The sequence below is a fragment of the Pteronotus mesoamericanus genome, unplaced genomic scaffold (genome assembly GCF_021234165.1).
Source record: "Pteronotus mesoamericanus isolate MK-2021 breed Mesoamerican mustached bat unplaced genomic scaffold, CSHL_Meso_final scaffold_174, whole genome shotgun sequence".
Lineage (NCBI taxonomy): Eukaryota > Metazoa > Chordata > Mammalia > Chiroptera > Mormoopidae > Pteronotus > Pteronotus mesoamericanus.
In genome coordinates this window covers 45609215-45636684 of record NW_026555309.1, presented here as the reverse complement: position 1 = coordinate 45636684, position 27470 = coordinate 45609215, and positions in this window count along the sequence as shown.

Below are 27470 nucleotides of genomic sequence, written 5' to 3'. Positions count from 1 at the left end.
CCCCGGCCCTGCGTGATCTGTGCAGGGAGACCCATCTCCTGGAAGTGTGTCCTGAGGACACCAGCACCGCCCCCTCAGGACCCTCGGCCAGGCGGGCGGGGCAGCAGCGAGAGGAGCAGGCCCCCTGCCCTGGGAGCCGGTCCTGCTGCCCCGCCTCGGGGCGGGGCGCTGTTGCCTTCCAGAACATTCCTTCTGAAGCTGGGTGACAGGCTTTCCCTGGCAGGGTGGCCGTGAGAACTGCACGATGTCCAACTGTGTCCTTGTTCCAGTGAGAACCGCCTGAGGGGGCCTCAGGGCTCAGAGCGGCCCCTCCCCGTCCCGGCAGGAGGGGCCTGGCTGCGGCTCCGCTCGGAGTCACGGACTGGCCCCCCTCGTACAATGCCACCTGCCCGCCTTCTGGGCATCAGCGGCCCCTCCTCTGGGAGGGCCGACCCCACTTCTCACTTCTCATAAAGGCCCAACAGGCCGGCTGCACCTGGCAAAGCCCACCTGCTCCCGCAGACGGTTTGACCGGAGGCCGGACGCCTCCGCCGGGGGGCAGGGAGGCCCAGAGCAGCGGCGAGGACCCCCGCCCCCGGCCCCAGCTGGCAGTGTCCCGAGAGGTGGGGGTTGTGGTGGTAGTGGGAGGGGCACTGGGGCCCTTTGTGGCCCCCTGAGGATGGCTGGCCTCGTGTGGTCCCTGCTCCCGCTCTGAGGTATTGCTGGGGGCCCCGGCTTCCCAGGGGTGGCAGCCACAGATGGGGGGGGCCCGCAGGGAGGGTGCTGCTGTGAACCGCAGCCTCTGGGGACTGTCGGGCTCCTTGGTATGCCTGTGGGAAGCCCCAGGATTCTTGGGGTGGCCCCGGGACCTTTGTCCACCTGTGGAGTATCCTGGGGGCCCTTGGACCCGCCACACCGCCGGCAAGTCTGTTCGCTGTCCCCAGGTTCTGAGCAGTGAGGCCCACGCAGCCCCCCTCCTCTCTCAGGCTGTATGAAAGACAGGGAGACCCTGGGCCTTCTTGTCCAAACCAGGACACGATGACTGATTAAACTGGGACTAGAGGCCCAGAGGGGACTTGGTGACAGCCCTCTGGACACTGGAGGGACTGGAGCCCAGAAGAGCTTCCGTGTCATTAACGTGAGGTCTGGCTGCACCGGGACCGCAAACAGTCACCGAGCTCGCGCCAGGGGAGTGACGCAGCCCCGCGCCCTTCGCCAGGCCTGTGAGCGTCCCATCTGTCCCCAGCGGCCAACACCTCGCGCCCACCCGGGGGCGTCCGGCGCACACGCACCCGCCAGCCCCGCCTCCCCACCGCGGAGGGCATCCCCGCGCTGTGGGAGTGAGAAGGCGGGAGGCTGTCGGCCCACCGCGCGCTCTGCTCTAATTTATTTTTCACAGCCCACACGCCCGGCGGTTACCTGGCCGTGCAGTAAGAACCAACCGCGAAGCTTCGCTCTGGGGGTTGGCCAGGCTTTTGCAAAACACGTGTGCTTTATAAAAAGGTAGTATGGCCAACGAAGGGAAGATCTGGGAAAGAACAAAGGGTCAAATAAACAGCGCTTCCCCCGAAAGCCCGCCCCCTGGAGACAGCCTCGCTACCGTCCGTCCTCGGCCGGGGCGGCTGCTGTCTTCACCGGCTCCTCCCTCAGGGCCCCAGCGAAGCTGGCGGTGAATTCTTCTACATTGTTGGGATCATACGGCATTATATTACCTGTCAGGCGCCTGTTCCTACAAGCGCTCTCCGCACATACACTTAGCAAACATTATTTTTAATGACTGTAATATTCTTTCAACTGGATACACCAGTTCGCTGAAACATCCCCCCTGTTCACACACTTAGGTTGTTTCTAATTATTTTGCTAAAAATATCTGTTTTTATATTTAGGATTGCTTCCTTAGGATGGCATCCTAGAAATTAAATTGTGGGCGGCCGTGAGCTGCCATTAAGCACGTGACGCGAGCTGCCACCCTCTGCGCTCGGCGGCCCGCCTGTGCCCAGCACGCTGCGCACGCGGCTGCGGGTCCTACGGCGCCCAGTGGGCGCCCTGTGTTCTAATGTCTGCTCCCCTTATTAGCAAGAAGGGGTACTTTGCTTTAATGTGCGTTTCCTTTTACTGCTGGTGAGGGAGGACCCTTTCCCCGCGTTCGTTTCTGAGCCCCGCTCAGGGATTCCTTTGACCAGTAATCTGCGTGCGGCTGTGCGTGCTGCTTCTGACTCTTTATGGGCTCTTTGCCCACAGACGTGAGTAACTGCTCGGGGGCCGTGAGGGCTGAGGATATTTTTCCCGCTTGCACTTGCCCGATTCGTTTGCAGAAGGCGGGGTTTTCCCCTTTCTGTGGAATTCGACCTGCCCTTCCGCCCCTTGTGAGCTTGTCAATCGCTCCTGACCTCAGAACGCCCTCCCCTCGCCCGTTTCGATGACTGTCCAGGTCTCCCTGGTTCTGATGTTCTGATCTGTGGCGCGTGCCAGGCCCGCGACCTCACACCTGGGGTCAGCTGGGAACGTGGAGCCGGCGACGAGCCACGGTCCGCTGGCCGCTCCCGGGAGAGGCCACTGCGGGGCTCGAGGCTTTGCCGGGCGCCTGGCAAGACCAGATGTGAGCGGGCGGGGCGGGGGGAGGTGCGACGCCGGGATGGGGCCTCCAGGAGACGTTCACGCCCCTTCGGCACTGCCCCCATGTTTTCATTGTGGTAACACACACAGAACAACAATGTGCCACCTCAACCATTCTGAGGTGCGCGGCGCAATGCCTTTCAGTACACCCCTGAGTCCGTTCGTCTTGTAAAACTGCAAGTCTTCGCCCGTTTCTGCGCCCGTTACACCTGCAGGTACCATTACCGACAGCACCCCGCGTCCCTGCCCCTGGGGCCCAGCACCCACTGTTCTCCTCCCGGTTTCTACGTATCTCGCGGAGCCCGGCAGCGTGTGGCCCTCTGTGCCTGGCTCCCTGCTCTGAGCACAGGGCCCCCGGGGTCCCCCGGTGTTGTCGTCGGTGCCCCCGTTCCCCCCTTTTAAGGCTGGATCGTATTGCCACTGGCGTCCAGGGGGTAGAGGCCAGGAGGCCGCCAAACGTCTCACAAGGCACAGGACAGCCCCCCGTTCCCCCACCAAAGAATTATCTGGCCCCAAATATCAATAGCGCTATGGTTAAGAAATCCTGCCTTAAATTAAGGGCACGTTTCTCCGGATAAACTGGATAAAGTTATGTAAAGGGTGGCTCAAACCTTGGCACGTCCGAGATGGCCCGTTGTCCCACAACGCCCACGCTCCCCTGTCTTGACCGTCTAGCTGGGTGCCCTCGGTCAGAAACAAGAGAGTACATATCCCAACCTCCCTTGCAGTTAGGTGTGACCGAGCGACTAAGACCCCGGCTCATGAAATGTGAACAGAAGTGTCACAGGACAGCTTCAGGGGTTCACTCTAACCATCAGCTGCCACTCACATGTTGCCTCTCCCTCTCCGCGCCCTAAGGTGCAGAGGTGATGGCTGGAGCTGAAGCATCCTTTTTGCCCCATGAAGTGGTTTGGGGAATGGAGGCCATGCCCGAGGGACAAGTTCCCTAAGATTTCTGTAGCGTGACCTTATCAATCAATCCTGGGACGTCAGCCTCCAGGCACTATGGGAAAGGGAGAAATAAGTTTCTTTCGTATCTGGGCCACTGCTGTACCGAGTCTCTGTGACTTGCCATGGAATCTATGTGTAGCAAATGGCAAAATAGGAAATGTTTGTGAAGCTTTCTTAGAAGATTCCAACGTGAACTTGGAAGGATTAAACAGAATGAAATGTGCAAATGGTTTAGCTTGTTGCTTGGAACATAGCAGGCAATGAATAGTTACCCAGCTGGGCAGCCATGAGCCATACCATGTGGCGGGCATCGTCCCGCGCAGCTGACACGCAGTGTCTGAACCCTCCCAGCGACCCACAAGGGAGGCATCTTACGACTCTTGCTATGGATGAGGCCGCGGAAGAGCAGAGACCAGCGGCGCCCTCTGGGGTCACAGGGTCAGGGCAGAGCAGGCCCAGTCCCGGCACCGTGTGCTCTCCACCTCAGTAGCACCGAGGACTCCATCTTTTGGAAGCAGTTAGGATCCAGCCACTGTGGAAAAGGCTCCCTTTACCTGCCTCTCGTTTCATTCCAACCCTGTGAGCGTTTAGTTGTAGCCCAACAAGGCTGCTTCAGCTCCAACCATCACACCTGAATTCCAGGATGCATCTCCAAGCCTCCTGGGTATTTACTGTGGCGTTCAGGTTACCATAAGAAACCTGCGGCATAGAGAGGCTGAGTGATACTTGGGGAAAGGAAAGAATGCTACAAATTGGGTGGGCTGGGAAGGCTTTCTGGAGGAGGTGAGGTTTAGCTCTCCAACCTGCAGAGGGGGAGGGGCTCTAGGTAGGAGGCCAGGGACTCTCAGTCCTTCCTGACCCTGGGTCCTGGCTCCCCTCAAGGCAAAACCTGACTTCCCGGGCTGCAGGAGAGGGGGGCGGGGTGGGGGCTGGAATGATGGACTCTATCACCTCTAACTGCGCTGCCAGCTCATTTGGGTAGTTAGGCGCTAAAGAGGGCCTAAAAGTGACTTATGAGCAGAAATCAGGTGTTTGGGCATAAACACGCCAAAGCCCGTGATTGATTGGACTGGGTAAATAGCTTTTATAATTGGTATGTTTTTTTTATTAAATTTTAAAGGCTGCCTATTTATGCAAACGGAACTGTGAGCACGCTGCGACCGGCAGGCCTGCACCGGCACGGGCCTCGCGGCCTGCCCGCTGGCAGAGGCCCCGGTCATGAGCCGCGTTCTGGTGGTCCGGCCCCGGGGCCCGGGGGCCCAGGGAGGACAAGGGGTGGGGACTTGATTGCTTCATCAGCTCCAATTCTAGACATGGAAGTGGCTGTCACTGCGCTCCCCTTGCACAGGACCAGCGGGTGTTCGTTAAGAGCTGTCTCTCCGGAGCCCGGGAGGGTGCCGGCGAATGGGGGGCACCCTGTGGGGGCAGGGAGCCCGCGGATCGGGGCGGGGAGCAGGGGGTGAGGCTCAGGGGCGGGCCGCGGCCCTCAGGACTGGTGACAAAGCCACCTCAGCCTCCTCGTCTGGTCCGCGGGTTGGTGATTCGCACCCTGCCCACCGCTCAGGGTGTGCTGGGGAAAAGGGGGGCCGCGTTGCTCTCTCCTTTAAAGTCTGCTGCGGCTGCTCCTTTGAAAAGACCAAGCAGACCTCACGTGCAAGGGACACACGCTCCCCTGGGGGAGAAGGCACATTCGGACCCGAGTCCCACAAGTGCAGGGGCAGACCCCGGCCCCACCCCCGGCACAGGCTGCAGGGGCCGCGTGGAGGCAGATCCCAGCTGGCCAGGGGTCAGCGCCAGGGCGCAGCCTGTCACCAGGTCAGGCCTGGCTTCCTTACACCTGTTCCTTTGCTGCTTTTGGAACCTTTGATGGTCAGGGGTCACCGGAGGCAGGGCCGCCTCCCGTCCAGGACGCCTGAGCCACGGCCACGCAGCCCTGGGCCCGTGGGGGGGCAGGGCCGGGGGACAGTGACGGCCCCTGCCGACAGCACCCGCGCCCGCTTCCTCTCCCCTCGGCCGCCCCCCGCGGCCGCCGCCCCTCCGGCCGGAGCTTCCGCGGCTCACGAGAGGTTTTGCCGCCCAGGAAGAACTTTGACCTCTTGAACTCTGGCACGGCCCAAGTTGTGCATATCCCCACAGTGTGCCTCACTGCCCTCCGCGCCTCTGACCTGGGACCGGCCACCTCCTCACCTGCCCTTGGGGTCCCATCTGACACTAACAGACATTCCCCGAGGGTGGGCTCTGGGCTCAGGCCCGCCCCCCACGGGGGGCCGCGGTGTCTGGTCGGCGGGCGGAGGGTGGGCAGGGCCACAGAGAGCGGTCGGGCTGGGCGACGAGGGGGACCCCGGGGTCAGTACAGGGCTGCAGCGTCGGCGGCAGGTGGCTCCCGCCGGGTCGGGACGCAAGGGGCCGTCTGCCTGCTTCCATGAGGGGGGAGGACGCAGATCCTGCCCCAGGACCCCCTTGCCCGTACGTGTCTGCGCCCCCGGCCCTGGGCCCACGGGCAGGACCCTTATTGTAGGGTGAATTGTGTCTCCCAAAAAGATACGTTGAGATTCTAACCCTTAGGAACGTAGAGTGTGATCTCTTTTGGGAGCGGGGCCGCTACGGTGAAGACGAGGGCGGTGGGGTGGGGGGCCCCACCCGGAGGCCTGGTGTCCTCGTCAGGGCAGGAGGGGCACGCACGCCGCGGCAGGACCGCGCGGCCTGGCCCTGGGACGCCCGGGGGGGGGGTGAGTGCCAGCAGCCCAGGCCCTGGTGGAGGTGGGAGGTGGGAGGGCCCCGCCCCCGGAGCCTGGAGGGGGTGGGGCCCTGACCCCTGACCCTCGGGCCCGTGGGAGCGGAAGCTCTTGCTGTTTAAGCCCCCCGTTTGCGCTCACCGGTCCCAGTAGCCCCTGGAGGCGAACGCCCATCCGGCCGTAAGTGAGGAGGGTGGCCTGGACCCCCGGCCGCCATGGGCTCCTGCCCGCGGCCACGCTCCCTCCCCGCCCAGCGCCCTCCCGCTCAGCCCCCTCCTCCTCCCCCACCCGCCGTTAATCTCACTTCAGCAGCATAAACATTTGTTTTGAAATAATTAGACTCGGGAAGTTGCAAACATAGTACAGAGACGTCCTGTGTACCGGTCGCCCAGCCTGCCCCACAGCCAAACCAGGACAGCGACGCGGACGGCCCGCAGGAGCTGGGCGCCCCCAGCTTTCATGCGTGTGTTCGTGGGGGGCAGGGGGCGTGCCGGCGGGGGTGCCCGTGCCTGGTAGCTGTGCGTTCGTGCGATGTGTCTGTGCATGCACATGTGCGCGCAAGTGTGTGTGTGATGCACGCGTGTCCGTGTGTTTGCCCAGGCGTGTCGGTGTGTGCGTGCCCGTGCACGGTCCGGGGGACGCCGTCGCGGCTCGCTCCTGCGCGGCAGCCACCACGGCTACGCGTGGGGCAGCCCATTGCCGAGGCTCCCCTGCAGCCCCCTCGGAGCTGCGCCTGCCCTGTCCCGACCCCGGCTGCCACTTCCGTGCCCTCCGTCTCCACGACATGTCATTAGAGAGAGCTGTGCCGATGGAGTCACGCAGCGCGGAGCCCTCGAGACGGGCCCTGTCCCCCCAGCGTGCTGCCCTCGCGGCACGTCCGGGGGCTGCAGGGACACAGGGTTCCTCCCCCTTTGCTTGGAGTATGTGCTGTGGTCTGGACACAGTGTGTTTCTGAAAACTCTTAAAATGCCACGGCAAGGGCCCTGGCAGCTGACCCACAGTCCGCGGTTCCGGAGGGGAGCCCATGGGTGCTCCGGGAACGGGCCCCTCGGGCTGGGCGAAGGGGGACTGGGCGGCCCGGGCCCGGCCCCAGCCGGGGCGGTGAGGCCCGCGGGCTGAGGTCTGAGGGGCCGCTGGGACCAGGTGCTCGGGGATCGTCCATGGTGCTGGCGGCCCCTGGCTCCTCTGGACGGGGAGCCTCTCGGTCCCTGCACCCTGCACACTTGGCAAAGGCCTGACCAGTTAGCCAGGGGCGGTCCTGCCGCCAGACGCCTGGGGTCCGTGGGGAGAGTGCTGGGAGGGGGGGCCCGGGTCCCACACACATAGGGGGAGGTGGCAGAAGGAGGTGTTGCTGGGCTTGGCTGTGGCCTTCTGTCACGTTGCCGTTTTGGAACGAACACTACAAAGCGGCTGGCAATCGGAGCAGATAATGCAAATGAAATTGTGTTCGGGGAGGGCCGGGGACCGCGGGGCGCCTGCCACCTGTGAGCCTTGCGGAGAGTTCCGTAAGTGCATAGCAGCACGTCCCGCTCGGCCAGGCCCTGACTCGGGGGGCAGCCCTGGGACTACAGTAGCGCCCGTGGGTCCCGCCGTCCGAAGCATCTTTCTTCAGGGAGGAGCAGCTTCTGGGCGGATGGCGTGGGGGCAGGCGGCTCACGCACCGTCTCAGCGGGGAGGCCACATGTCCAGGCGGGAGGGGGCCCGCGGCCCCGCCCTGACTGGCCCCGCCCTGACCGGCCCTGTGCAGGGAGGGGGCCCTTCGCCAGGCAGTCCTCTGCGGGACCTTAGTCTGGCTCCTGGGCCTCCGTTTCCCCAACTGCAGAGGGGCGGTGACGACCTCGAAAAGCTCTCTCGAAGGCACCGTGCAGGAGGCCCAGGCTGAGCCCCGCACAGGAGAAGCTCCGCGCTGGACAGCGTGCGGCCCGGGCCTCCTGGGTGGAGGAGGAAGTCCCGGCGGAAGGGGCGCTGCTGGGGGCCCCGTGGTCCCGCCCACCGTGGCGCGGGCCCTGTGCGCACTGAAGGGCTGGCCAGGGACAGGAGCGGCGCCGTGTTCACTCACGCCACGAGAGTGCCTCTAGGAAGAGATGGTCAAGCCCGCGCCGAGGGAAGGAGACAGCGCCCCGTGTCCCGGAAAGCTCCGTGCCCGCGGGAGCCGGAGGCCAGCCGGGGCCTGGGCGCGGCCGCCGTCCCTCTGCTCCCTGCGCGGCGGCTGGCGGGGCCGAGAACCCAGGGCTGGAGCCAGGGCTCCAGGCCCACAGTTGGCACCCAGGTCTGTTTGCTCAACACAGAGTCTGTCAGACACATTTTCCGCGCTCCCAGCCCCTTTTCAAAACAGATTCCTCTGAGTTCTCATCTTTATTTTGGCACAGGGGAAAAAAAATGTAATTTCTAATTTAAAATTTAAAAAAAACATCATTCTCATCAAAATGCACTCGGCTCAGATGGTGTTTGGGAAATTAGTGCTGTCACTCTTGCCGGCACCAGCACCGGGCCCGGCAGCGGGGACGGGCTCTTCGTGTCCCCGCCACTTGCCATGGGAGGTGACAAAGGCCTCCCTGCCGACCGGGGGTGGGTGTCTGGCAACTCCAGGGAGCGGAGTGAAGACAGGCGAGAGCGCTGGCTTGGGGAGCCCGGGGCGGGGGGAGGAGGAAGCAGGGGGCCTGACTTGGAGGGAGAGAGGCCCGGGACTCGGGGCGCTGTCCACAGAGGCGGGGTGCTGAAGGGCCGCGTCTCCCCCACCCCCACCCCGCACTGGCGCAGAGGCGCGGACCAGTGTGCAGCGGCTGGACGTGGGGGGTCTCAGAGGACCCCTTCCATTCTGAACGTGCCCCCCGGAATCCCAGGTATCCCCGCACTTTCCCCAGCTCCTTCGAGCCCCTCCTTTCCTCGGCCCGAATGTCTGTTCTGTTTACACTTTATGGACCTCCAAGCTCTTGTTCTCACCTCTCAACACATTTGTCAAATCGCTGAGGTCCTGTGGCCTCTGAAGAGCCAGACGTCACCCAGGGAGACAAAACATGGGATGACAACCACGTGGGGCAGGGGTTTGCCCAGAGCGGCCAAAGCAGGAGACTCCAGGAAGACGGAGGGGCCGCTCCGCGGTGGCCTGGCTGACGCTGAGTGCCCAGAACCGCTGAGAGGCGGGCGGGACAAGAAGCAGGGGATGAAAGTGCAGGGCAGGTAGGACCGGGAAAGCTGCTCCGAACAAAGTCCGTGGCTGAGGGACGATGGCTTGGCCACTTTGTTGACTCACGGGCAGGACAGCGGTGCTCCAGGCTCAAGCAGGACCCGCTGCCGGGCGACGGTCATCCCTTGACACCCAGAGGAGGTCGCGGAGCCCTTATTCCCTTATCCAGCAGCACCCACCCAGGGTTCACTAGACGCGGGCGTGGTGACGGCAGGGTCCTCTCCTGGGCCACCGCACCCCCACCAGGCCAGGGACGCCCACGCGGCTCAGGACCGCCCGGCGCCCGCCGGCGCCCAGGTGTGCGGGGCGGGGACAGGGCGCCTGGCTCGCCGCTGTGTCCCCACTCCCTGGAGCAGCGATCGGCACGTGATGACCCTTCACATCCTTGAACAAATTCATCGACAGGCTCAGCATTCTTTTTTCACGAAAAGGTCAAGTAAGAGCTTCACAGCCAAGGGGCCCAGGTTCAAGGCCATGGGCGCTGGATGGGGGCCCCAGCTCTGGGGGCGCTTTCGCGTGGGGACAGGGATAGTGTGACATGAACACCTTTATCTCAGGACTGGCTTGAGGACATGACGTGACAGGCTGGCCACGGCGCTGCCCACAGCAAGCCTCACACACGCGTCATTTTTTTCTCCAGATCATTCTCCAGAAGGGAGGCTCTTTGTCACCCCACATGGCGGGGGTGCCAGAGACACGGGGAGGCTGGAATTGAGATGGTCTTCGTGGGCGAGGACGCGCAGGGGCTGGCTGGTGGGGCCCGAGGTGAGTGCAGAGGTCTGGAGTCAAACTGCAAAATTGACTGACATCGAATTATTGGCCCGGATTGGATAAAGTCTAAAAACTGGATTGGGGACGATTGAGATGAATTGAGTTAGCCGGATCACAGAAGAAAAATCGAATTGAACGGAATGAATCCAATAGAATGGAATTGGAAGTAAATTGGCCCGATTTGACTTAAATTGAGGAGTCGAAGTGAAAACTGAAAGCAGTTGAGTCGTCGCTCTGGGGCGGAGCTGAGAGGAGGCAACCAGAGGGATTGGAGGCAAACGACGTGAACTGAGGTGAACTGAAACTTTTGGGACACATGACAGCAGCTTGTGTTAATTTTATGCGGAGTGGGGGTCCGGCACCGAGAGACCCCCCCCGCTGCTGGACACCCCAGTTCCCTGGGTTTGGTTGCCCAGAGAGCGTTTGTGGAGCGCCCCCTGCTTGCAGGCAGTGGGTTGGGCCTCAAACACCAGGCAGAACCAACCTGGCCCCACCCCGGGGCCGCCGCCCTGCCTGTCGCGGTGGTGGCGGCCTGTGCCTGCCCCGGGGACGCGCCGACAGGCCAGGCCAGAAGGAGCCCTCAGGGGCCTGAGCCTTGAAAGAGGAAGAGACAGTCCCCACGGGGGTGTCCCTCATCGGACATGCTGACCCGAGGTCATGGTGGAACGTGGCCTTGGGGCCAGGCAAGAGCCGCACCGGCCACAGGGCCGAGAGCTGGGAGAGCGGCAGGTGTTGGCTGTGTCTCTCGGCCCCTCGGTTTTCTCGTCTGTAAAATGGGGGCGAGCATAGCTTCCTTGGAAGGGAATTGCAGGGAAATGGGGAAAGTCGGGGTCTCCTTTCTCCCCCAACAGCCCCCTCCCCAGTGCCCCCCTCCCACCTGGCTCTTTCCCGTGAGCCCCCCAAAGACACGGGAGGTTCGAAGCAACATTCAGGGGCCTTTGACTACCTGTTGGTCTCCTGGAAGCTACAGGCCCAGGCAGCGCGGCCCTTTCTGGCCCCCGGGGTCCGCCTGCCTCCTCCTCTCCTGTCCGGCCTCGTAGTGGCCCCGCCCAGGAAACCAGCCACCCGGTCTCCTCCCCGCTCCCCGCGGTGCAGCGCTGCCCCTCCCTGCAGCCCCTCCCTCTCCCGGTCGGCAACGCCAACGCCTCCTCCAGGAAGGCCCCGCGCCGCAGAGGAGCCCCTCGCCACCGCAGGCCGGGCTGTTCCGCCCCTAGGCCCGGGCCGGCGCGGGCCGGCTGGGGGCACAGCCTGCCTGCGTCCACCAGGGTCCGCACGGGGCTTCCTGCTCGGGGCCTTGCGTCGCGACCGTCTGAACATTTTCAAGGCCTCTCAGACCGTCGGCCTTCAGACGCCTCCCAAGTCACGGCGCCGGCCGCGGAGCGCGTCGCCAAGCGGAGGCGGAGTTCTGCTGCTGCTAAGCCTTCTTGCCTGGTTTCTCGGTTATTTCCCCCAATGCGCTACGTGGAAGGATTTTTAGCCAAATAGTCTACAAGCCCCTCAGCCTTGTCTTCGTGTTGCTAATAGGCCCTTCGCGCACAGGCGCGCACCCTGCCGACTCCCCCAAGTCCTCGGCCCCGGCCCCGGGGTTGCCTGTGTCCTCCTACCTGGCGGGCTGGGGACGGGATGCCGTTTGAGGATGGGACACCCTGCCCTTCCCAGGTGACGAGGCTCCTCCAGCCAACCACGCAGGCCGGGGGTCCCCTCCTGAGACGGCACAGCCCAGGGTGCCCGTGGTACTGCGGGGGGACCCTCCCCGGCCCAGGCCCTCACGGGGCTGCCCCTCAGGTCTCTCTTCAGCCCAGAGCCCCCCGAGCGGAGCCACCCCAGCTGGGGTCGCACCCTCCCTGAGGCTCCGAGCTTCAAAACGGGGACGGAATGGCCACCTCCCAGGGGCGCTGGGCGGATCCAGGGAGGTGGGGGCTGGTAAGCACGTCACTCCCCCTGCATCGCGCGTCTCCGCGCGTGGCCGCCGCGCCGCAAGGCTGGCTGCGGCTTCTAATAATTATAATAATAGATCAAAACATCTATTGCCTCATGCCGCGCATTTCTTTTAGGTAAAACATGCTCCTTAAAAGTTGAAAAATCTAGAAAAACGGGGAGAGAAAATAAATATGTAAATCATGCCACTCCCTAGAATTCTCTCTCAGCGCCATGGTTCCCAGACGTGGTGCGTCCTCCTGCCACGCGTGGGGCCTGTTCCCCGGCATCTAATAGCCCCGTCTCTCTCCCCCACTCTCAGAAAAACAAAAACCAAAAACACAAACAAAGAAAAACCCCCGGAACTTGACATCATGTGCCTTTCCGTGTCTTGGCAGATATTATTATAAGCTCTTTATTTAATAAAGAAATTAAGCCTTTGTCTGTCATGTTTGCTGCAAATATATTTCCCAGGCCATTTTTTTTTCCGCCTTTTTATTTGCTGGTTTAATTTTGACATGCAGAAGATTTCCATTTTTATGCACTCAAATCTGTCCATATTTTCTCTCCCGATTCCCCGTATTAGTTCTAAACTTAGGAAATCTTCCTTCTCCTGAGGCATGATGAATATTAAATTTTACTTAATTCTCGCTTTTCGGGCCCCGGTTTATTTTTAATGTGCTTAACGCTAATCCTGAAGGAAGTGAGTTCTGTGGGCAGGTCGAGGTGGGGCTGAGCCCCCTGCGCCTGCCCCGACTAAGGAAGGGTTTCCTCACGCCCCCAGGCCCCCCAGCCCCTCCCGGGGGCCCTGCTTGCCTGCTCCCCTGACCCTAGCCTCAGCCAGCACTGCCCCCTCCCTGTGGTGACAAATGCCTCCTGGGCTAGAAATTCACTTCCTGAGAAACAAATGAGCTGAAATAATTAAAATGCTCAAAAGTGAGCTCAGGAGTAAAGGACCTCAAAAATGGGCCTATGGCTGCTCCTGCGTCAGGTTTGGGGACCACTCCGCCCGCCGGCAGCTCTGTCCTGGGTGTCCGGCGTCCCTGCCCGGGCCTTCGCACTTGCCCGTCCCTCCGTCCCAGGCCCGGCGCCTGCACTCCCCTCCCTCTCCGGTGCCCACCCCCGCCCCACCTGACCCTCTTCCCCAAGACGCGCCCAGAGCAGGGACTGAGCCAGGTGCCTTTAGGATGCTCCCTAGTTGGTGCCAGCAAGCACCCCACGCGAGAGGTGGCACCACGGCCCATGTTGTAAATGAGTAAACAGGACAGAAAAGCCTCCCACGGTCACCCAGGGCCTCAGCGGTGGCCCTGGGACATCAGCCCAGGCGTGGGCACAGGTGCCTGGGCTGTCCTGGGGGAGGGAGGGCAGGAGGGAGGGAGGGAGTGATGAGTGTTCTGGGTGTGCCGTGGGCCTGGGCTGCCGCGACCACAGCCCACCCGTCCTCCCAGGGGGGCGGGGGGGCAGGGGAGGGAGCCGAGGCCTGGCCTGCGCCCCTTGAGCCCAGGCCCCCCGCCTTTAAGATGTGAGGCTGGGACTAGGTCGCCTGCCCTGCCCTGGTGGGGGCGCTGCTTGAACCCTGCCCTCCCCTCCTCAGCTCTGTCCTCCCAGCTGACCCTGGGCAGGGGACAGACACCAAAAGACCAAAAAACTGGGCTTTGGGGATGTCGGGGGCAAGCGGGAAAGACCCACCTGCCAGAGCGGCTGGCAGCTGGAGTGAGAGGGGCCTCGTGAGCAGCCGGGCCCTGCAGGGGCACCGGGCGCCTTGGGTGCGGTGCCCAGCGTCCGGACTGAGGTCCTGGCAAGCAGAGGGCGCGCTGGGCAGGCCTAAGTGGCAGCGGCTGAAGGGGCAGCGGCATTTGCACTCCAGTGGGTTCATGGGCCCCGAGTGCTCGCCAGTTGCAGGGGGCGTATCCTGCCCGTCCATTTGTCAGTTACTCGTGCAGGGCACTCGGCAATCAGAGCGCCCGCCTCCCCAGTGGCCGCGGGCCGCGCTGCAATTCACCCACAGGGAGGGGACGGTGCCAGCAGCCTCGGCTCCAGGCCTGGCTGCCGGGGACACCCCGGGGGAGGGGGCCGTCTCCCAGCCTCCTGGGCGTCTGGCGCGCCGTGCGGAGCCGAGGGCCCAGTGGTGGCGGCTGCCCGGGCCAGGGGGCTCCAGCCTGAGGCGCGCAGGAGCCCGGCCAGGCCCCGCTGAGCTCACGCGTCCCCTGGGACACCAGGGGGCCGTGCGGGTGAGGGACACCGGCTTCGTTAAGTCCTCACTGTCAGAGCTCTCGCGGCCTCCACGGTTCCAGGAGGAAAGCCTCTGAGAGCTTCCGCGCGGGAGCGCCGCGCACGCCCCTGTTCGCCCGCCTGGCGTGAGGTGGCTGCCACTCGCCGTCCCGGGCCCGCCTGGAGCCTGGGTGTCACGTGAGCCCCTCATGACCACAGCGAGCGACTACGGGAGACAGGGGCCGAGCCTGGACCCAGGGGTAACTCAGGCGGCGCAGCCGGCGGTGCCGCCACCGTGGCGCCTCCGCGCTGAGCCCGGGGAGGGCAGGCCTGGCGGATCGGTGTCCCTGCCGTGGAGGCCCCGGGCTTTCCCGCGGTGACCCATTTACGCCTCACCTGGGCCTCGTGCCAAGAGCTCGTCCTCGGCCTCCAGCGTGGAGAGAGGGGCGCTGGGAGCCGTTGGAGTCTCGCCCAGGGCACGCTGCCCGCGCGCTCACCTCCCAGCTCCTTCCCAAACCCGCCTGCTCAGGAAGGCTGTCCCCGTCCTGTCCTGGTCAGGGTTAGGGGAATGAGCAAATGCACAGTTGCTGCCGGGGCTGTTCAGGGATTTCCTGGGGCGACGCGGCGGGGGGAGTGGCGGCGGGGGCGGGGGTGCTCCCACGCCCCCTCCCTCCCCGCCTCCCTGGCGCAGCGGGACCCTGGACGCCCCGCACGGCGGGTTGGAAGGGCAGGGGCTCCGGGGCACCCAGAGCAGCGGCTCAAGACGTTTATGAGGGGCCCCGGGAGGGCAGGTGGCACCCGAGATGTGGCGAAAGCCTCGGCTTTGCCCTTCCCCCGAGTTCAGGCCGCCGCCTGGGCAGATGCCCTGTCGGACAGCGAAGCCGCTTCCCTGAGCTGTGGTCCCATGGAAGCCACTGGCGCGTGTGGACCCGAACCCAAACCAAGCCTGAGAGCCCCCGCGAGGGCACGCGCACACTTTGTCTTTGCGCTCGGGTGGCTTTGCGTGACTGGCCGTCCCCACGGTGTCAGGGCTGCCACCGAGACCCCTGTCACCAGTTACCAGCCCCAGGGCCACGCGGGCAGCAGCCGGAGAAGTGGGAACAAGAGCCCCAGGGCTGGGACACGTGCTGCCAAGGAGGTGGACGGTGCTGAGGTCAAGAGCAGCCGAGGCCGCGGCCGAGCCCTGAGGAACGGCGGGGGTGGGGGCCTGGCGGGGGCGGCAGCAGGGGCAGAGGGGGAAGGGAGGGGGCAGAGAGCGGACTCCAGCCCCAGAAACGCGTGGCATCGGCGGGGCCGAAGGCAGGGGCGTCGCAGCGCGCCGCGCTCCCGTGGACTGGGCAGTGTCCCTGCGGCGCACGCGGGCCGGGGCCGGCCCTTCCGCAGCTGGAGGGCGGGCGGAGAAGCAGGTCTCCCTCGGTTGTGCAGGAAGTCAGAGGCAGGCAAGGGGACGGGCTGCGGGGACACAAGTGACAGGTCAGAGCTGGAGACGTCGGTGGGAGCCTACGTCGGCTTCAGTGCAGACACGCGTGGGGACAGCGGAAATAGTCATAGATACCTGGGTCTGCGTGGGTTAGCACGCCTGCACGCACCTTCCCGGCTCTGTCAGCCGAGGAGGACGCGGGACGATGCCCCACGGCCCCAGGCACACCCAGCCCCGGACCTCAGTCTCTGACCGCGTCTCCAGGACCCTGGGGAGCGGCTGCCGGTGCAGGGCTCGGGCAGGGGCGCGGCAAGACACGCTGAGTGCCCTGTCGCGGCAGAAAGTGGGGGCGGGCGCAGCACCCAGACGGGGCGTGGCGAAGGGGCGCCACCCGGGGGCGCTCCGGCGTGTCAGCCACAAAGTGAAGAAAGCGGCCGAGGGTTGCAGCCCAGGCAACACACGCGTCGTCCCTGCGTCTCTGCGGGTGGACACACGTGCTGGGACAAGCGCATACGTGAGGGCAGACGAAGCTCCTGTCCCCAAACACCCAATGATTTACGGAGGTTCTCCACCTCCCAGGGGGAGGCTCTCTCCCTCCAAGGGGGAGCAGAGCCCCCCACTCCCCGGATGGGGCTGTGCAGCCACTTCCCGCCAAGGCCGAGGACGCCGGGCCAGCCAGGGGCCCAAGGTCACCATCTGCACTGCTGGGTCACGTGGACGGGATGCGCTATCCTCAACATGGAAGGCCTTTCCCAGCAAAAGGCAGCGAGCATTTATTCGAGATCAGTAAGAAGAGCTCTGAGGGACAAGCCGACTCAGGCAGACGCCCAGGGAGCGCTCCGAAGAGGGGACGAAGGCCAGGTCCCTCACGGTTGCCTGGGAAGTTACAGACAGGCAAGGGGACCGGGACGTCCTTAGAAGGACAGCACCGCTGTTGGCCCAGATAACGTGACATCGTGAGCCTAATTCTAAAGAATGTGTTTAATGTTCAGCCCGGTAGCCACCAGCCAGGCTTTCCCGTCCTTGCAAACAGCCCTTTGGGGCACGGCGTTGCCCGAGGCCCCCTCCGAGGGTCGCTGGCCCTGTCGTGACACCCCGACGTCTGAGGCGTGAGCGGTCAGGGCGGCTCCTCTGGCGCAGCAGCTCTGGCTCCGTGTTCAAGGGGCTCCACGTTCAAGGGGCTCCACGTTCAAGGGGCTCCGCGTTCAAGGGGCTCCGCGTTCAAGGGGCTCCGTTTGAGTCTTTTCCGCCCGTGTGCTCCGGAGGCAACAGGATGAGCACGGCACTTCACTGTGCGCCCTCCGTCCCAGAAGCCCGAACCCCAGTCCAACTGCGAGGAAAACCTTAGACCGGTTCCGCAGCACGCCGGACGCCCCGGGGCTGTCACGGCCATCGAACCCAGGGCCGCCGGGGACACCGCCCCCGCCCAGGAAGCCTGGTCACAGAACAGAGGCAACAGCCAGGGAGCCCACACCGTGCGCGGAGCTTGTGGCTCACAGCGGTCGATCCTGATTCGTCGGTGGTGACGGACACGCCCCAGCAACCGAAGACCTTAACAACAGCAGACACGGGGTGCGGGGAGCGGGGGGCTTTTTCAGTGCATTTAAAACTATTCTAAAGTTAAACGTTTATTTTTAAAAACCCACAGTGAATTACATGAACGAAGGCGAGCCGGAAAAAGCACTGGCGTCCTGGGGGGGAGGGGAGGGAGCCTTGCAGGCATCCACGCCTCCGCCTCTTTCGACGAGAACAGCAGCGCCATTGTGGGACCCACAGTCACGGCCTCCCCCGCCCCGCCCCGTCGCCGCGGTCCCGGCTTCCTGACTGGGGCGGCAGGCGTTCCTCCGCCGCGCCCTCCCGCGAGCTGTGTGGCTTCAGGCCAGTCTCTCAGCCTCTCTGGGCCCAGTCGCCTCATTTGTGAAACAGCTGCAGCTGTCCTGTCCGCCTCACGGAGCTGCTGGAGATGAAGTGGTCGATGCCCACTCATCCACTTGGCGGCGTGTGGTGAACGCCTGCCGTTCACTGTCCCCTGGGCAGCGCCGACCCCAGACCCACGCTCCGGGCTGTGCTCACGCTGTGCCCCGGGGCGGCCCTTCTTCTGTTCGAGCCTCCCCGCCACCGCCCAAGCAGGTAGGTCTGGCAGGGCCGACGCCCCGTTTCCTGCTGGAGGGTGCGGGCGGCCCATCTGTGGGACTCAGAGCTGGTTCCCACCTCCACCTGCGTCCGCCTCCAGACCCCGGGGCTCAGCAGTTACCCCGCCTTCTTCCCAGGGACCCCCTCCCGCCCAGCCATGGCCCCTCTTCAGCCTCATTTCTCAGCTGGCCCAGAAGTCTCCGGGTAGCGGTGACCATCCCTCAGGGACCAGCCGTTTCGGGTCCCAGGAGAGGCAACACCCACCCCACCCCCACTCACCGGCGTGTACACACAGGCCCCTCCTTCTGCATGGCCGGCCCCTCAGCAGCGTGACCTGGGGCAGGCCACTCCACCCCTCTGGGCCGCCCTACCCCTCAAAGTGCAGGTGAGAAGCATGACCTCCCCCAGCAGCGAGCTGGTCCCTGCAAACCCCTCCCGCCCCGCGCCCTGCCCGACAGGGACGCGGAGCTGTCGGAAATCGCTTTTTCCCTCCTTACAGTGAGTCAAGGGGGCAGTGTGGGGACAGGGCCCTGCCTTCAGCGCTGAGCACAGAAGAATCCCTTCAAATATAAAAATAACATGTTTACGGTTATTAAAGCAATAAGCACTGATTGGGAAAAAAAGCATAAAATAAAAAACTAAGACAACACCTGAAGGAATGATGAACTGGGGGAAAATGACCGGCAACCCGCCCCCTGGAGCCAGCGAAATGCTGGTAAACAGGTTCTTCAGCTGCGTGTGCGCTGCCAGCCGGGCTCTCCAGAGGGCCGCGGGGAGGCGGAGGGCAAGGGCGTCCTGCCAGGGGGCCCCGCGCGGCCCCCACGGGCAGGGCCTCCCACCGGGGCACCTCTGCACATCGACAAGCCCAACCCTCGGCCCCTCCGCACGCCCCCAACCCGCTCTGGGACGAGCCGCGGTCTGTTTCACTGCCCTTCCGCCGACAGCTGTGTCGTTCGCTCCCGGCGTTGCACCTACAATGGCTAATAATGGGCAGAGCCGGGCGAGCGGCGCCCCTGCACTCACTGCCCCCCCCACCCCCGCCGGCTGGCGTCCAAGTATCTTGTTGCGGCACGTTCTGGAAGAAAGCGCTGGGCCGGAGGGCGGGAGCACTTCTGAGGGCCCTGCGCACGGGCGGCCGAGGCCACGCCACCCCGACCCTCAGAGGGTGAGCCCACGACCCCGCCGGCCCCTCGCGCCCCTCCAGCAGGAGCGGCGACACAGCGAAGACGCCTCGTGGCCGGCTGCACGTGGACTCGGAGCAGGGCCCGCACGTCCACGGGCTGTTTTCAGTTCCTTCCTGGGGAATTGACTTGTTTGTGTCTTTGTCCGTTTTTCTTGTGGAATTTCTAGTTTAATAGGTCTCTGGGGCCCACTTTGTGTGTGTGTGATAGTCAAAGAGATGGACACGAAGAAGCTCCCCTAAGTAGTGACTGACCTGGGGCTCACGCTCTGTGTGGGGGAGACAGGCGATACACGCATGCACACGTACATGCATGTGTGTGCGCACGGACATGCGTGCATGCAGACATGTGTGTGCATATGTGGGTGCATGCATGCTTGCACGTGTACACTGGGGTACGCTCGCACGATGTGCACGCCCTGGGTGTGCTTTGCATGCAAACACATGTGCACACATGCATGCACACATAGGCACATGTGTTTATACATGCACGCTGGGGCGCACTCGCACCCAGACATACACACACCCAGGAGGAGGTGGCCTGAGTCACGGGAGGGTGCGCAGGGCTGCGAGCGATGAACCGAGGGCTGGCACGTGCCAGCGAGCATCCCCCCGCGGGTGGCAGGCCCCAGAGGCCGCCCTCGCCGCGGTCCTCCCGCCCGCCCGCCCGCCTGCCTGCCCGCCCACCCCCCACAGCCTCGCCAGCGCCCGCCGCCCCTCAGCGAGCAAGAGCCCGCGGGCCGGTGGGGAAGAGGGGAGACACGGACCGGCACGGGGCCCGCAGCCCCGGAAGACACGGGGCTGCTGCTGACATGGCCCCGTGACCCTGCACGGAGCCCCACTCCCCAAACCAGGCCCAGGCGCGGGGGCCCCCTGGGACCCTCCACCCTCTGCCCCACGCCCCAGAGCTCGGGGTCCAGAAACAGGGACAGGTCGAGGACTCTGTGCAGGAGGCCACCGTAAAGCCACCACGGGCTCAGCAGGCAGCAGGCGATGGGCCACTCGGTCCCAGGCATTGGGCCCAGCCACAGCACAGCCACCGAGACCCCTCCAGAGCTCGCCCCACGCGGAGGCTGCCCCAGTCTCTTCCCCTGCCGACCCCCGCCCTCCCCGGGGCTCACCTCCAAACCTCCCGGGGGCACTCACGCCACTGAGGGCCAGCCTCCCCCTGAAAATGGGGGCGGCAACCCTTCACCTTGCCTGTGGGCATCACTCACCCCACGTGAACCTCACGGAGGAGACCTGCCTTCCCGAGTGTACGGAGGGGAAACTGAGGCACAGAGAGTAACCCGGCCAGCCACTCAGTGCTGAGGATGGAGTGGGATTGCTCAGAGGCCTTGGCGGCTGCAGAGGCCAACCTGCAGGGTCCCGTGGGAGGACTCAGGTGGGGCCCGAAGGCTTCAGGCCGGAGGGATACCAGCGGCGGGGGCTCCGCGAAGCTTCCTCTTCACGTGTGGAAAAAGGACAGAGGAGGCAAAGGCAGAGCAGGTGGGGCTTCCTGGCCCCCGAGAGAGGGGGCAACCTTCCTCCCGTCGGTAAGACACAGTCCCCGCGCCGGCGTCCCTGTCCCGTGGAAGCTCAATCGGGTTAACGACTGAGAAAGGATGTTGTGAGGGGACATGTGGGACAGGTGTCAGCTGCTGTTATTTTCTCTGTGTGCCACCACAAGCTCCTTAGCAGTGAAGGGCTCCGTGGAACGTCGCTGTTGACAGGCGGGAGAGGGGCGTGGAGGCCTAAGTCACCGAGATGGAAGGGCTGGGCACGAAGCTGCCCGGGAAGCAGCCCTTCTCAGGGACTTCACGATGCAACGTTCATGAGCCCCGCTGCCCGGCTTCCCCGGCCTCCCCGGCCTTCCTGGCCTCCCCGGCCTCCCCGGCGTCCCGGAGCTGCGGGCACGATGCGGACAGACGGCGGGGCCTGGACGGCGGGCGCTGGGGCCCGGTGACACACACTGGACCAGAGGAAGCCGCGCCTGCCCTCTGCCAGGGTCCCTGAATGAGGGACCGTCCGTGCCAGCCCCACGTGTCCACAGAGGCACAGCAGGGCCAGGTAAAGGGGCCGATGTTTGGGTACAGGCACCTCCTGTGCGCTCCTGCCCGGGGCCTCCGGGGAAGGCTGAGCCAGGATGTCCCTCTGACCCGGGCTGACCCGGGCGGCGGTGTCAGTGGGCAGCACGTGGGGGGCCTGAACTTTCACCTCTGTCCGGCTGTCACGAAGAGTCCCCCCCGCCCCCAGTGCCAACAGAGGCCAGGAGAGGAGCCTGCGCATCCACCACCCGCCCGCCCAGGTGGTAAAGAGCCAGTCCTACCTTCTGATACCAGAGCTGAGCCAGGCTCAGCCAAAGCAGGGCCAGGGGAGGCCCAGGGTCTACACCGTAATATTCAAGGCACCTGGGTCCCGACCGCGAGGCGTTCACCAGACTAAGGACCAGGGAAGGTCTCAAACTGAAGAACACGAGACAATCAGTAGACGCCAACGTCGAGGTGACAGAGAGGCTACAATTTCCTGACCCAGAGTTCGAAGCAGCCACCAGAAAATGCGCCGAAAAGAGATTACAAACAACATGCAGCAGAGAAACAAAGAAGAAGTGTTAGCAAAGAAATAGAAGCTATAAGGAAACCAAACTGAAATTTTAAGACTACAAAATATAGTAACGGCAACTTTTCTATACGTCAGCGGATGAGCTCCGCAGCAAACGGAGGGGCAGAGGGAAGAATCTGTGACGTTAAAGGCAGAACAAGAGAAACTACCCCATCGGGACAACCCACTGAGGACGTCCTGAAAGGTTGACAGGGCCCGCGGTCCCCGTGGGCATAGAACGGAAGGCTCTCGTCCCCAGAGACCCAGAAGAGAGAGACGGACAAACAGGATGGATGATGCACTTGAAAAACTAATGGCCGAAAACTCCTGGAATTAGTCGAGGCATCGGCATGCACGTTCAGACAGGAAAAACCCAAGAAAATCCACACAAAGACATATCATAGTCAAACCTCTGCAGACTGGTTGCGGGGGGAGAAGACTATCCTGAAAGAGCCAGAGAGAAACGACACTTTGCCCGTTGGGGGAAGACTATTAGAGTGACAGTGAGTTTCTCACCAGAAATCACGGCGGCCGGAAGGAAATGACACCGTATGTGTCAAAGCTGGAAGGAAAAGAGCTGTCAACCCAGAGCCATAGATCCAGGGAAAACTTCCTTCGAAGCGAACGGGAAGCCGAGCCACTCTCGGGCGGAGGGAAGCCGCGGGGCTCCCCGGGCGGCGCAGCGGGGAAGAGGCGGGGCAGCTGCAGGAGGGAGGGGAGCGACGCCACGCCTGTCCCTTCTCCCGCGACGCCTCCCGAGTGAGGCCTGACGGTGGAAGCCCGTCCTGTCACACGGAGGCTTGGAAGGTATGGAGAGACACTACCTCACACTATCACGGTGCCAGTAAGGGAAGTAATGGAAGCGAGTTTTCCACGCTCGGCTCAAGCCGGTGAAAGAGGAACCGGGAGCACAACGCGGTCAGTCATGTGCAGAGCAGCTGCCGCACAGAGAGATCCGCTCAGAAACGCTCGGCCAGATCCACGCGGAATTCCAAAGAGTCCGCTCGAGCAGCCCGCTGGAAGGCGGGAGGGAAGAGAGGAGAGACAAGAGCCAGAGAGAGCGAACGGAAAACAAAAACCAAAATGGCGGCCCATTTGACGCCCCAATGCACCGATGGTTACGTTAGAGGTGCACCGCCTAAACACACCCATTAAAAGGTAGAGGTTAACAGAGGGGGTTAAACAAAACCCAACTATATGAACAGGCAGATTGAAAGAAGAAGGATAGAAAGAGGTATCTCCTGCACACACTAATCAAAAGAAAGCAGGGGCGCGCGTGTCCGTGCCCGCGAAGGTGGCCCTCAACACAGAAGAGAGGGGCAGATGCCCAGCGATGGAAGTGTCGGTCCACCGAGCACACACACCAGTCCTCCGAGCGCATGAGCCGACGACAGAGCTTCAGAACCGGGGGAGGAAGAAGCCGAGAGAGCTGGAGGGAGAAAGAGAGAAGTCGGCGATCACAGCGGATCACCCCAGCGCTGCTCTCCCAAGCGCGGACGACGGGCCGGAGACGCGGGCCGGGACGCAGAACCCAACAGGGACCCCACCAACAGCGCCTGCTCAGCCCCGACGGAACCCGCCCCCCGGCAACGGGGTGCCCGCTCTTCCCGAGCGCCCACAGAACACGTCCCAAGATGGACGGCGAAACACGCCTCCACCAGTGAGCGTCGACCGAGGCCATCGCGTTCTCCAGCCCCGTGACACCCAGGTGGCGCGCATAACGGCGAACAAGAGGGCGCGCCAGACACCCGGGAACTCTGTACCCCGTGCCTCAAAGGGAAGTCTCAAGGGAAATGAAACGCAGTGTCTCCCTCCAGAAAACAGGAAGGGTCACACTCGCCTCACAGAACGGCGCCGGGGGAGACTTGCAGGGGCCTCCGAAACGGCCCAGCACCAGCCCGCGGCTCGCCCGCGGCAGCCAGAAGGCAACTGGGCCCCGGCGGCCTGGGCTCAGAAGCGGCTCTCCCTGCTGCTCGCTGCGCGACGTTGCACAGCAGCGTTGCCTCTCTGTGCCGCAGCCTCCACACCTGCAAAGGAGGACAGTCACCGTCCCTGCCTCAGACGCTGTGGGGAGGCCTCGGGAGGAGAACGCGCGCAAAGCCCGGACGTGGGGCCTGAGCCCCGGCGAGGTCCGCGAACACGTCCATGGCTCCCCTGATTCAGAAACATCTGGTTCTGCGCCTTCCACAGACCGAGCACCGTGGGGAAACTGAGGCATAAGGCGCCCTCCCCCGCTCCGATTCTACCCAGGTTTAGCCTGAAGGAAATATTCCGATCCACCCCCAGGACTGCTCTGTCCTCAAATGCTTGTCTGCTCTCCTGTTCCTTCTCGTATTTGCGTTTTATTTGATTAACAGTTTTAATAAAGAAACATAACGTGTACTTCCCAGCAAATATCCAAAGAAGGGGAGGTGGTAAACAATGTCTCTGGAAGGAACTGTCTAGAGCGATGTTGCCTGCTGCTCCCGCCCCCGCCCCGGCGCCCAGGCGCCCCCGAGGAGGGTCCCGGCTGCAGTCAAGGCCATGCTGCGGAGTCTGAGAGGGACCCATGGCTGTGGCTGCCGCGGAACACGCAGCCCCCCGCCCCCCCGCCCTGCCCCAGCTCCAGCAGAGGAGGGGACGGGTGAGCAGGGGAGTCTGCTGATGCTCAGGCGCCTCGCGGGCCCCTGTTCTCCCAGAGCCGCCGAGGCTGCGGGAAGCTGAGGGCGCCTGCAATGCAAGGCGGGCTCGGTACAGAGGCCGCGGGGACCCCGCACTGGGGCACGCCCTTGGCCTCCGACTGACGCCTCACCTGCACCTCCCCCCGCGCCCCCAGAAAGTCACTATGAGCCCTGACCCCAGTTACAAACACAGATCCCAGCCCCCGGCTACCCAAAGAATGCAGGTCCAGGACAGGGTGGCCGGACACAGCCCCTTCCTGTTGGCCCCGTGTGGGGCGCAGCATCCACACGAGAGAGCCGCAAGGCCGCTTCCGACAAGACAGCGTGTCCCCCACTGCGACCGCTGTGTCACATTAGGCCCAGGTGGTCCATGTGGCTTGTGGCTCTCCCGCCCCCACCCCTGGCTGCTGGCCCGCGGCTCCCTTGGCCCCTCCCCCTAGGCCACGCGGAGTGAAAAGTTCAGCAGACGCTCCCCCTTCGCGGGGACTGAAATAGCACACCTCTCCCCCATTAATCACCAGGTGTCGGAAAGCCAGCTCTATTTTCAAAATGACCGTCTGTTCGAGCAGCTCGCCTTCCCGCACCCGTCAAGGTCAGCTCTGGGCCTCTGCCCCTCAGGGGAGCGGGCGTCTGGACGCGGGGACCACAAAGAGCCGCCGCTGGGGTCCCTGCGGGCCAGGCGCTGGCGCCTACCAGGGGCTGGGGGGGCCAACGAGGGGCCATGGCCGGACCTCAGGTGCGCCCCTCGTCCGGGCGCGGTTTCCACGCGCACGCCCACCATCGGGGCTCACAGCCACGCGGACCGTGGAACCGATTGTCACCCACGCGGCGGCCTGCCGCTGCCTGCTTCCAGGGCGCTGCCTCACATGGACCCTGGGTCCCACCAGGAGGGAGCCCCGGCCGGGGGCACGCACGCCCGACCGCCAGCCCTTACGGCCCCCAGTGGGTCCTGCTCTCAGCCACCCCCCAGGAAGCCTGCGCCTGGAACCAGCTCCACAACCAATATGGCCCAGCGAAAACAGGGGGCCTTGCTTCCAACTTAAGAATGCAACACAGCAACAGCACAGCATCGAGCCAGGTGCAGGCCCTTCCAGGCTCGGAGGCCTGGCGACTGCCCCGGTCACTCACCCAGCTGGGCACCGGCCAAGCTGCCTCTGTGCCTGCATCTGTAAAATGGGCAGATCCAGCCTCTGGGTCTCTCGCAGGGCGAGCTGGGTGAGGAGCGAATGTCCCCCTGCAGCGTGGGGAGGGCACTAAGGTCGTGGCTACTTGTCCCAGCTGTGGGGACCCCTGTGTCCGCTCAGACAGGTACTCAGCCCTGTTCCCAGAAGGCACGGTCCCCGCCGACGCAGGGCCGGGGGTCGAGAGGGGCCAGCATGCACAGAAATGACACTCTGTTTTGTCAAAGGAGATACTGTTGATTCCAAGACGCCCTGATTCTGTGGGACGTTGCCAGTGACGACTGGGTGCCTTGTGGCTGTCCCGTGTGCCTTCTGAGGTGGTTGTGCCTGCCAGCCTCTCCCAGCCGGTGGCTCCTTTCCTCCTGCTGGGGCTTTGGGAGGCTTCCCTGCCTTCGGCCGTGGCCACGCTAGGCCATCCCTTACACTTTAGCATGAAACAGAGCTGGGTCCTCTCTCCATGCACACAAATCCCCTGTTGTTGCTTTTTAAGAAAATATGAAACTGCCTTCAGGAGCAAACGTGTGTTTTACAGACGGAAAGAGCACACTGCACGCTCTGTCTCCACCTCTCTGTTAGCGGGAGCTCCCGCTTGCTGCAGAATCATTGTGTAAGCCTTTAAAAGTCATTTTAATGACAATTAGACTCAACACATGCAATACATCTACAACACATGCAACTCAACTGACCGAAAACAGCATGAGCCGCTGTGTATTTGTCCGCTAGGGCCGCGTAACAAACCTCCCCGAGATGCAGGATGGCCTTCAATAGCACACTTCAAGCAAGGGGATGGTTTGAAACAACAGAGCTCAGCAACCAGGCCACAGGTGTGCGATCGGTGCACGGCTCTTCTGGTCCCAGCCGGGCTCCCTCGTGCGCCTGGGCTCCACTGGACGCGGGCAGTCCCGCTGGTCTCGGCGGAGCTCGCCCCTGTGCCTTGGGGCTGAGCTGGTAGGAGTGTCTCAGCCAAGGGAATCGGCAAGTGCTGCCAGTCCAGGAGTTTGGAGGGTTTTGGGGAACTGGCGCCCACTGCGTCAGCCGACCTCAACCCAAGGGATAGGGAACAAACGAAGCAAACAGCTCTCCTTGGTTTGCTTGGGGTTTTCCCAGGTTTAACATGGAAAGTCCCCCGTCCCCAAACCCCTCAACCCCAGGCAAACAGCCCTAGGCACACAGCCACCTCTCGACGGGAGCAGAAGCCCAGCCACCTGCAGAGCGCAGAGAGAACCGGGGAGAGGCGCCTGCGTGTTTGCAATCAACCCCCGGGAGCCCTGACGGAGTTCAGGCTCGTACGTGGGCTGCCCATGGCGGCTGCGTCCTGAACACCACCCGGACGGCAGCAGCCCAGCCCCAGCACACAGAGGCGGTGCCCCCACCTCAGGGGAGCTGGAATTTGGGAAAGGCGCTGTCTTAGAATTGGGCAGGCGCGGCCGTGAAAGTGCTGGGCCGTAAGCTCAGGACGGGGTGCGCACAGAGAGCTGGAGCGTCCACCCGCGGGCAGGGCGGGCGGGCGGGCAGGTGGCCGCTCTGAAGAAGCGCGCACTCACTCCCAACTCCCAGAACAAACCGCCAGCCGCCTCTCGTCTTCTGCCGGCCAAGCGTGTAGCTCACACGGCCCTTTCAAGTCCCACAGGCGAGGGCCGCGCGCAGCGTGGAGGGTCAGGGGAGTGGGACATGGGGTCTCTCTGACTCGGGCTTCCCCGGGGGTGACGGGGCCAGAGGTGACCGAGCGTTGGGGCTTGAAAGGCGGCTGCGGGCTGCAGGCCGAGATGAAAGAGGCACACGCAGGCGGAGGGAGGCCGAGCGCGGAGACCGCAGCGCCCTGTGCGGGCGCCCCTGAGGGCGGGGGTGGGCGGTGGTGGGGTGGGCGGTGGGCGGCCGAGCGGCAGAGCAGGCCCAGGCAGCGGCTCTCCCCCGGCGATTCTGCCCACACCCCCGGGGTCGGTCCGGAG